We start from the raw sequence: 11,801 nt of genomic DNA on the forward strand, positions 1-11,801 counted from the left end.
CTCCTGAAAGACAGGCCTAAAAGTTCTTAATATAGAGAGCCATCTCCCTGTATAACCGGAGAGGATCAAGGTCCTCATCTTTCCTCTTTCCAAAGCTCTGAGTAGACAGGTATGCACCACTAAGCCAAGCTACTTCACAAGCTCTTTATAATTGCCACTTCTGCCCAAATTTTAAAGGTTTTGTATGAAACAGGGCCTTCAAATATCTTTTAGAAAGTCCCACAATGTTAATTTGGGACGTGATAATGTTTAAATTTGAAGCCTTGTTATTATAGTGAACTTTCAAACACTCTTATTTTTAACCAGTGACAAAATAATAGAAAATTCAGCTTTAAATCCTGCTGGTGGCCATGTCAGAGGAGCAGCAGGTGGCAACTGAAGTTCAAGCAGAGGCCATTTCCAATTGGATAAATCTCGGATAGGCACTGAGACCCCAGACCCCAGAATGTCTTTTGCTTCTGCTGTGCCTTTGCATGTTTGCTCCTGTTATCTTTCTCTGGTGTCTGGCGTGCTGTGAGTGGGTATGGGGAGATCCCCACGGTCTGTAATGTAGTGTGCTTACATTACAATGGAAACATTCTGGTCTATTGGGAATTTTTACCTGTGGATTATTACGAAGATGATTCCTCTCTAAGTTGTACTGTCTAACTGAAAATAACATCAGTTTAAATAGAGATTTAAGGATAACATAAAAAACAAGGAAGTGTCATACAGTTAGAACTCATGAGTTTCTATTGAGAAGCCATATAGACTGCAGTTTAGGTTAATGATTTAAAAAAAAAAACAATTGAGTCTCAGTAACCCAGCTTGTTTAAGTTCTTTTAATCTTTTTTTATAGTTTTTCGAGACAGGGTTTCTCTGTGGTTTTGGAGCCTGTCCTGGAACTAGCTCTTGTAGACCAGGCTGGCCTTGAACTCACAGAGATCCTCCTGCCTCTGCCTCCTGAGTGCTGGGATTAAAGGCATGCACCACCACTCGGCTAAATTCTTTTAAACTTAATGTTGGGAGATGACTTCACAGGTTTCTGGGTGCATAGCTGAAACAAGGCTTTGAAAATAAGCTAAAGTTAGACTAAGATGTTCATGGAATAGCTTTAAGGTAAAAAAAACCCAAGAAGAAAATCTAAAGTTTTAGAAAGGCCCATAGTAGAGTGAGGAACTCTTTAAGGTCAGGGAGCAAGAACAAAGCAGCACAACTATTAGCTCATGCGACTTTCTTGCTAGGATTGACTGACGATTAAAGTACAGTGGTGTATTATTTGTGTTTTAATAAATAATGCTTGCCTGAAGATAAGTGCAAAACAGCCACACTAGTCAAGCCGTACAGACCAAACAGTGGTGGCATATACCTTTAATCACAACAGCCATAGAGCCCAGACAGTAGTGGTGCACACGCCCTTAATCCCAGCACTACAGAAGAACATATGAAGAGAGGAGCCATGTTTCAGCTCAGTCTCAGTCAGAGGATTTGTGGAGGCAGGATTGCCCATTTCAGTCTGAAGTAGAGGTAAGAGCTAGTAGTTTGGCTGCTTTGCTTTTCTGATCCCAATCCCAATATCTGTTTCTGAGTTTTTATTATTTGTGCTATATCTGGTCCTCAACATTTGGAGTACAAATTCATGAAAAAGCCCTTTGCCTTTGTCTTTACAGCCACTGGCATAGGCCAGAGCTACACGTGGCTGGAGTCACCACCCTACCAGCTAAGTTTTCCTTTCTTCTCTCCTGAGGGTCTTCCCTGAACACCTTCTCTTGTTGTTGCCAAACTAGGTAGCTGCCTTGAAATTTAGTCAGGATTTTACTGTTCTATGCAGCCTCATATCTTCTTCATTTGTGGCAGATTTGGTGAGAAAATTGGGAATTCTTTAAGGGAGGAATTAGTAAAAAGGGAAAATTTTTCCACAAGTTAAAAAAAATGGAAAAAACAATTACAGTAGAGAAAATCAGGTCTCTGTATGATTATGTAATGCATGATATAAAATGGAAAAATCAAATGAAAAAATAAGCAACTGGGAATGACATACTGTTATCATTTTGATAATCCTTGTTGTTGTTTTGATAATTCTTGGTTGATCTCTTAAAAAGTTGCTTGGTTTGACTGCCAAGATAAAAGTGCTTAGAAAAACTTAAAACAGATCACAGAAATATCCAAATCAAGACAGAAAAATTTGATGAGGAACCAATTTCAGCATTGCATTATAAGATTAGAAAGGAATAGCCTAAGGTTTTCAAACAACCAACCTTAATGTATCCAGTTACCTTACAGGAATTGCCAAATTCTACAGGCACTGTAAGAGCTGAATGGACTCCTGTGCCAATGTTAGATTTAAGGTGATTCAAGGAAGCAATAGTCTCATCTGGTAGGCATTCACCTTTTGTGAAACAAATGTTAAACTTGTGGTCAGTTTAGAATAGAATTATTCCTAGAGACTGGATAGACTTGGTTAAAGCTGTTTTAGAGCCTGGTTCACAATCACAATGGAGTACCTGGTTCAGAGAAAAGGATAAGACTATTGAACAATGGAGTAGAGCTAGAGGTAGGGAAATCTCCCAAGATCAACTTGTTGGAGAAGGAGATTATGCTATAGAAAAGTAATATAGAAAGGTAGTGTAGTCTCTATATGATGAATCCCTATATGATGGCCACATCCTGGCTTAAAGCCATGCAGCAGCTTTGAATGCCTTGGACAGATTGGAGAAGAAAGAAGATTGAATTATTTACGGAAGTCATACAGGGCCCAAAAGAAACTACAGATTTCTTACAAAGATTGACTTCAGCAGTAAATATAATATAATAATACCAAATTCAGAAGCTAGATAAATAATAATTGAATCTCAGGCTTTTGAAAATGCTAATTCTCGATGCAAAAGGATAAATATGCCTTTAAAGGCAAAGTCAGCACCTTTGAAGAAATTAATCTGAGATACAATAAATATTGAATCTCATGACCATGATAATGCATGGATAGGAGAGGTGATTTCCAGAAGTTTAAGGAAAAAATGAAATGTCAGGTGTTATAATTGTGGCAAACAAGGTCACCTTAAAATGTTTTGTAAACAGGGCATGCCTAGAAACAATGCTTTTTCTAAGCATAATCCAAACAGTGCCCCTTTTCTGGATATGCAGAAGGTATGGCAAAGGCAGGCATTGGAGTAATAAATGTTTATCAACAAGAGATATCCAAGGTGATTCTTGGCCATTGGGAAACTCCTTGAGGGGCCTCTTGCAGGCCCCTATCCCAAATCTAGTTTAGTGATTTTTTTGTAACCATAGAGGAAACTCCTTCCCACAGCAATTAAATAACATAATGCATATTGTAAGAAATAGTACTGCTCTGGATAACAAAACAGCTATGAAAATAAAAACAAAAATTCGGGAAAAACCACAAAGCAAGTATTTTGGCAAACTTATATAGATGAACAAAAAACAAAATTAAAAATATGAGTAAACGATGTTGTCATCGAAGGTTTGGTAGACACAGGTACAGAAATAATAATAATAATCTCACCAAAATTTTGGCATCCAAATTGGCCTCCTCAGGAGGTAACTGTTCAGCTTTTAAGGACTGAAACGTTATCTCAGGTAAAACAGAGTGTTAGATGGGTCAAATGTACCAGAGTGTTAGAAGGGCCAGAAGGACAGAAAGGAAAACTAAAGCCATATCTTGTTAACATAGCAATGACTTGTAGCAACGGAATATTCAGGTTAACATTCCTTCCAAATTAGAAATAAACCATAAATTAACATATATTTCTAGGAAAAAATATTACAAGATATTATAAAGAACAGCCACAGACCATTCAGACTGTATAAGAACAGGATACAATACCTACTGATCTTTCAAAGGCACCAAAAGCCCTATACTTAAAATGGCAGACAGACAAACCAGTATGGGTTGTCCAATGGCCTTTAACAACAGAGAAACTGCAGGATTCAGAACAGCTGATACAGAATCAACTAAAGGCTCAGCATATTGAAGACTAACCAGCTCTTGGAATTCTCCTGAATTTGTTGTTAAAAAGAAATCTGGGCGATTCCAGGACCTCCGAGGGAGTAGACCTGAACCAGAGACCTCTGCAGGACCAGGCCAAAGCCGGGGACCTCCCTCCACATGAGCAGGTCCAAGTCAGGGCCCAAGCCACGTACCTCCACGGGAGTGGGCCAAGGCCAGGACATCTACGGAAACAGGCCTGAACCAGTGATCTCCACTGGAGCAGGACTGAAACAGCAAACTTCACAGGAGCAGGCACAAAGAAGCAACTGCTGAGGGAGTAGGCTGGTGCCTGAGACCTCTGTGGGTCCAGATTCAAGTCCAGTCTTGGACCTCTGCGGGAGTAAGCCCAAGCCAGGGACCTCCAAGGAAGCGGGCCCAAGCCAGGGACATCTATGGAAACAGGCCTGAACAGGCCTGAGGGAGCTACCTCCACAAGAACAGGACCAAATCAGAGACCTCTGCCAGACTGGGCATGAATCAGTGACCTCTGAGGTAGCAGACCTGAGCCAGCGACTTTCCCTGGAGTTGGCACAAACCAGCAACCTCCACCAGAGCAGGCCCGAGCCAGCAACATCTACCAGAGCAGGCCCAAGGCAGGAAACTGTCCCAAGCAAGCAACCTCTGGAGTAAATTGGGAGCATGAGGACCATGGGAGAAGGTTGAAGGGGAGGGGAGAGGAAGAGAGGGAAGCATAAGGGGTTTTCTTTTTGTTTCCACAGGAGAAGAAAAGCTATGGATACCATCAAAATTGATAAAGATTCAATTTGAACAAGAGATACCTCTTAATTAGAAAAGATGATAGTTCATCAAACAGCATGGTTATTTAATTTAAACAAACCTATAAAAATAAAAAGTGCTTTTCATTTAATCAGAAATAACTTGCTAAAAGAGAATTTCTCCAAATTTAGGATTGGGGAAGTGTTTTGTTTCTATCTCTTCAGGAAAATAAAGGCATCCAGTTAAGAAATCTGGAGACCACTGGACAAATGAGACAACAGAAAATAAAGGACAAATCACCCAGAAAAAATGTTCCAAGAAAAAGAGTGAATTGGCCTATTGGTATATCACATTTCCAACAAGAAAATAATTTACAAATCTTCCCAAATGTTTGTTTCTGCTTTTCTCTACAGACATATACTGCAAATGAATTTTTGTTGTCCCAGTCCAATTCACGATAAAAGCTGGATTTGGAGTTGGAGTGTGGCTCTCCTTCTGTAATCCTAAGCATGCTTGTTAAAATGAAATCCAAAATCTCTGTCTCATCTCAGAAGAGCCACCTGATATGGGACAGAAGAAAAACAAATATTTAAGGCCAGGTGGTGGTGGTGCATGCCTTTAATCCCAGCACTCAGGAGGCAGAGGCAGGTGGATCTCGGTTAGTTTGAGGCCAGACTGGTCTGCAAGAGCTAGTTCCAGGACAGGCACCAAAGCTGCACAGAGAAACCCTGTCTCAAAAAACCAAAAATAAATAAATAAATAAATAATCACCTCCCCAACACTAGTATTTAAGGACTACTTTATTACCACTAATCTCATAATCTTTGGGTTTTATATTAACGCTTTAACAACTTTTCTTAAGGTATAAAATTTATAAAATTAATATATATTAATATATATATTCTAAACTTTTTATCATGGTATTAATGGTCGTATAGAGTACTAACTAGTTCTACAAAAAAGTTTCATCTACCTTCCTGTACATGATGTCAGACTTGAGCCTCTATCAGTATTCTGCAGTGAATCATGAGCATGCCTAACAGTGACTTTGAAGTCTCCAAAAGACTTGTGGGGCCCCAGAACGACAATTCCTTCAGGACTATGATAAAACCACTATGCTGAAAACGACCACATAAAGATCAACTTTTGACTACAAACTTCTCAGAACAATTTCAATGTGGCCAACTGAGATGATCCAGCCTAACAGACTATTCTATCCAAGATAAGACACACCCATTATGCAGAGAGGACAACAAATGATATAGCTACCTGTCCCAGGACTTGACAATGAACCCAAATATTTCTTTTCATGATCCCCTAAAGATGCTGTTGCCCCAGATAGCAGAAAATAATTTTAAAAACACAATGTTCACATTCCCAAGAGGTGGGGTGGGTAGTTTTTGGCTTTTCATTGGGTTATGGATATTTGTCATTGCTTAGGGGCATTGGTTACAAGTTATTATTGGTAATGGTCAGGAAAAAAGCTAAACAAAGGAAATTAGATTCAAGGTTCTTATTTTGAAAAGAAAAAAGAGGTATATAAATATGATAAGGTAAAAGATAGACTACCGAATCTACTTTTAAAAAGCAACTAATAGATTTAAATATTGGATTGGACTTTTGTATTTGTATACAAATTTTGTATATTGATACAAATTTAAGATTAATTTTGTTAAAACCTACTTACTGAGAATACGTTTCTTATTTTATCTGAGGTATTGCTACTATACAGCTCATTTAACAATGCAGTGCAAATTTCTAGTTCTTGAAAGTTATTAATACTAACTGTTTAGGATAATAAGAAAATGCAGGTTAGCAATTAGTCGCCTACTACAATTAAATTTGTAGTCATATTGTATGTTTTTAAGGTCAAACAGATATATTTTAAATAGACAGGTCATCTTCAAATGCTTCAGAGAGTTAACAATATGGCATTTAAGATGTTTTATTAACATAGTTTTTTTTTAATGACAATGAGACATGTCTGCTCCTGGCAATACCAATCTACTTCACAGAATGGGCACTGAGGAAACTGCACATGGAGTTTACTCTCTTTGTGGCAAAAAAAGTAAGCAACTGGGCAAGAAAGTGCTTTCACCTCGATTGCTGACAGTATGCTATACAAATTAGACAGGAAGGACATAAAAGAGAGGACTTTCGAACTTTCCCAAGGCAACATAGGACTGCACTTAAGAATATCCTGCTTTATAGAAAAGTTTGTCAGATATGCTAGGCCTAGAGCCAAAGATGGATGCTCCCAGTGTTGCAGAGCATCCTTGGTTGACTGTTCAGGCAGTCAGCTTTTCCTGTTATTTCTCACATTTTTGGAAATCTTTTGTTTGCATTTCCTGCTTACTCAGTTATTCCCTTCTCTGTTCTCTGAGGTAGTTGAAGACTAGACAGTTATTGTTATAGTTTTCCTTGTTTAGCAGACTCAGAGAAGAAACTCACTAAAGAGGTATAAAGTGTAAAAGGTTGAGAGACACGAAAAGATAATTTGATAATGCAAATTAGAATAGAAAGTAAATTAGGTCCAACCTTTTGAACTCATCAAAATAAGATATGGAGTATTTTCTCTGAATTTGTCAAATGCAAATGGAATAGACATTGTTGATGTATTTATTGCCTATATATTATATATAGTTATTGTACTTACTGTATGTAGTGTTTCTTATTTATAGCCTTTTTAGACAAAAATGGGAAATATAATGTTATAAATTATTTGTGTTTTAAACAAAAGAGGTTGCCTGAAAAATCAAAGTGCAAAGCAGCCACACTAGCCAGCCATACAGATCAGGCAGCAGTGGCACACACCTTTAATCCCAGCAGCCACACTAGTCAGCCATAGAGGGCAGGCGGTGGTGGTGCACGTCTTTAATCCCAGCACTGAAGAGGAATATAAGACAGGAAGAGACAAGTCTCAGCTCAGTCTCATTCTAATAATTTGTTGAGGCAGGATCACTGATTTTGGTCTGAGGTAGAAGTTAAGAGCTAGTGGCTTGGCTGCTTTGCTTTTCTGATCTTTAGCTTGAACCCCAATATCTGCCTATGGGTTTTTATTATTTGGGCTACACTAAATGTAATGATTAACTCAATTTACCCATTTCTGCCCTTAGTCTCCTGATATAAGAAACTGTTGATGGCTACTATATTGATATAAGATACAATAGCTATGAACCCTGAAGATTTAAAGTGTAACTGGCTGACTCTTTTTCATACATAAAAGTTTAAGTTTGAGATTCCTTCTACGATTACCTTTCAAGATAAGCAATAAAGTAATTGGCCCTTTCTTTGTAACTGTAAAATGTAGCCTGACAGTAAAAAACCTGATTGAGAAGCATATTTTGTTTGCCTACACAGTTAATCTACAACAAATTGCTTGGGGATGAATGCACATGGATTCTTGGGATAATTTGCTTTTTACCTGTAATATATAAAATGTTTCATTATGTAAGGAAGATGAAAAACATGTTCTTACCTGTATTCATTATAATCATTCACTTGAAAAATAGAATGTAACAACACTGTAATTACTATGTTGCCTGTAAAACTTTGTTGGGGTATATAAGCTGTAGAAAAAAGTATACAATTCAAAAAGAATACATAGGAAATGAAAATAAAAGAAACCATCAAGAGAAAGTGTTAGTGTTTTTCTCAAACCCCCTCAGATAGAAAAGTCACAGTACGTGCTGACTCTGGATTCCCTTTGAGCCCGGTGCTGCTGGGGCTTGGTTCCCCCAGGCAGTGTTAAAATACTCAATGAAGCTGATTTTCTGAAGAAACACTAAGTAAATATTCTGTAACTTTCCAGATTCACCTGGACTTTTCCATTTCAGAAGTGGTGTCATTACAAGGTATCAGCCACCACTGATAACACCTATGGTGTATAAAATTCACCAAGGAACACCTCTTATTCTAAGACATACCAAAATGTCCTACTACACTGAAGGTTTATGGCTCAAGTCATACACCATACAGGAAATAGTCTCCTTTACACAAAAGAATTCATACCTTTTAGAACTGAATAGCATCTCTTCAGGAGTGTTGCGAGTTGTAAAAAGGCTAAGTTTAAAATATGGCAATAATAAAAACATAGCCAATTATTTTGGCCTTGGACAGCAAGTTTACTCCACAATTCAACAAAGCTGGCTTTGAATATCCATGTAAAGCAAACTTCGTTTTCCAAAAGGAAAATCAACTGATGCCATCCCACAGGGGAAAATCCCAACAACCAACTTGATGAGAAGTTACTTAGCCTTCTAATATTGCGAGAAACAAGTGCAGTGATTAATCCATTTTGGCTCGCTGTTTCACAAGTTCAAACCCATGACTGGTTTGTTCCTGATTGGGCCTGTGGTGAGATAAAAACGTAGCGTTGATTGTTCAACTTATAGCCAGTTCAACAGAGGAGAAAACTATAAGAAACTTTTCTATAAGACAGTAATAAAAAAAAAACAACTTAAAGTGTTCCGAAACCAAAAGAATTTTCAAACTTGATATTCGACTTTTTCTCAAGCTCTGAGTGCTTCCTACAGCCTGCAGCAAAACGAACAAACATGTTCTATTGTTCCAAGCTGTGCCTTAAATGTTGGATCTCGGGTGCAGGAGACAGGTGTGTCAGAAACAGTACATATTCTAGGGGGATTCCACGTTTTCTGGAACTCTTCAGTAAGATGCAGTTTTTCAGAGGCCTTCTCACTTTCTGCCTCTTCATACCACCCCTAGTGAGTCACATTGGGAGGAGACAGCACAACACTGTAATAAAGGACTAGCCGACCGTCCTGCATCCCAGCATCCCCTACTGTACACTGGACTTCTTGCAGAGTTTGAAAGTCCTTCAGCAACTGCCCACCGCACATGCTATCTACCCTATATGCTGCAGCAAGGTCCATTTTTCTTTTGAGAAATTTTACTATATGTCCAATGGTTGCATGTCCTGAGACTCGCACAAATTTCATCTGTAGTGGTTTACAATGTCCAATGTCTGCATTAGTGCCCATAGCCTCCAGGACATATCAGGTTCATGTGAACTAAGGCACTATTCTACTTTTTTAGTGCTCCCTTCGCTTGAAGGGCCTGGCTGCAGAACAGCAGCAGGTTTGGGTGTTTCCAGACAATTTCCTTTGTAGAATTCACGTCTTTGCTTTTTTTCTTTTTCCTCTAGACCTGCCACCAATTTGTACACTATGTTTTGTAATTGTGGATCCAACCTCAGGCTATTTTGAGGTTTGGCCTCATGCACTACAGTGTTGCACTTTGGGCATTTGTTGTTATCTTCAAAATGTTTTATGATGCAGCTTTTACAGAAGCTATGGAGACATTCTGTGATGGTTGCTGCATCTATTAAGTAGCCTTTGCAAATGTAACAGGAGATGTAGGGAGTCAGCTGCGAGAGAGGAACGAGGTTCTCCTCCTGGTCAGACTCCTCCTCTGCCTTCTCTGCCCCTTTGGGAGACTGGGACTCCAGGCATTCCTGAGACTCCACATCCCCACTAGTGGACTGGCCCTCGTTGCCAGCTGGAGGTGCCATGATGCCTGCAGAAGGCAAGCCCTGGCTTGCAGGCCACAAGGCTCCCTCTGTTTTGGCAGCAGCCAGGCTGTCCTCTTGGACCTCTGGGCTGCTCTCGTTGGCTGGCCCGGCAGGGGACAAACTGGGCAAGGGCATGGCCAGATTCTGATGTAAGGCAGAGATGTGAGGCAAAGGTGAGAGATAGCTTGAGATGTGGAGGCAACGAGACCTTGGAGTGAGACTGACAGGGAAGGGAAGACGTGGCAAGGTAAGACAAGGCGAGACCAGACCTTAAGCCGAGACCACCTGCGAAATCCTGGGCTGAAGCAAGGCAAGAGCGGGAAACAAGGCAAAATGTAGAGATGAGATGAGGCGAGGCGAAACCAGGAGTCAGGCGAGATGAGACCCCGAGGTAGCCAAAGCTGGTCAGATGAAACCCCCGGAATCAGCCGAAATGAGGTCAGACGAGATCCCGGAATCAGGCGAGGTGAGACCTGGAGTCAGGCGAGATGAGATCCCGGAGCCGGGCCAGATGAGACCCGGAGCCAGGTCCGGAGACCACGGAATCAGGCGAGATGAGACGCAGAGTCAGAAGAGGCTAGACTGGACTGGGCGTTGCAGCAGCGAAACCGGACTCCAGAGCTCAGGAAATAAGGCGAGGTCAGGAAGCAACGTGAGACTGGGAGGCGCTTAGAGCCTCAGGGTAGCACGAGGGGGCGAGGCCAGGAAGTTAGGAAAGACTAGAAGATGAGACTGTATCTTGAGAAAAGACCTCCAGGGAAGGCAAGGTGAGGAAGACAAGAGTCATCAGGCAAGGTGAGACCCTGGGGTGAAATGAGACCAAGAGGTGAACAATTTGAAACAAGATGAGGGTAGGTGAGACCACAAGGCAAGGGGATGCTGAGTGCAAAGAGAAAGCTGGGCAAATACACAATAGGAGGGCAAAGTGGCAATAAGCAGAGTTCTGCCAGACCAAGGCGCCGTGCTGGACAAACAAGCAGAGAGTGGGAGGAGAAGAGAGGAACCAGGCCACAAGCTGAAGCAATGTGGGGGATCTGCAGGGGGAGCTGAGAACCCGTTCATCTAAAGCAAACAGAAATTTCAGTGTTAAACCAGTGGGTGGTGGCTCACATCTTTATTCCCAGGAATTGGGTGGCAGAAGCAGGCAGATCTCTGAGTTAGAGGTCAGCCTGGGAGCCTGCAGCTCGTTTTAAAGGGACCGCACCCAATTTTCCTTATCAAAGGTTTCGTGCTCAGTGGTAGTTTGTTGTTTGTTTTTCTTCGAGTGGTGGTTTCTCTGTGTGACAGTTCTACCTGTCCTGGGAACTAGTTCTAGTAGACCAGGCTGGCCTTGAACTCACAGAGGTCCACTTGCCTCTGCCTCCCCCAGTGTTAAGTTTAAAGGTGTGCACCACCACCCGGCTTTAGCAGTAGTGTTTAAAAAATACCAAAATTGCCAGGCGATGGTGGCGCATGCCTTTAATCCCAGCACTCGGGAGGCAGAGGCAGGCGGATCTCTGTGAGTTCGAGACCAGCCTGGTCTACAGAGCTAGTTCCAGGACAGGCTCCAAAGCCACAGAGAAA

At 40.8% G+C, this 11,801-nt stretch overlaps 1 pseudogene; it reads right to left on the reverse strand.

Annotated features, from left to right (window-relative positions):
• Positions 1 to 9,429: 9,429 nt before the first annotated feature.
• LOC142841585 (polycomb group RING finger protein 6 pseudogene) lies at positions 9,430 to 10,373 on the reverse strand (annotated as a pseudogene).
• Positions 10,374 to 11,801: the final 1,428 nt, after the last annotated feature.

The sequence above is a fragment of the Microtus pennsylvanicus genome, chromosome X (assembly GCF_037038515.1).
Source record: "Microtus pennsylvanicus isolate mMicPen1 chromosome X, mMicPen1.hap1, whole genome shotgun sequence".
In the NCBI taxonomy this organism is placed as follows: Eukaryota; Metazoa; Chordata; class Mammalia; order Rodentia; family Cricetidae; genus Microtus; species Microtus pennsylvanicus.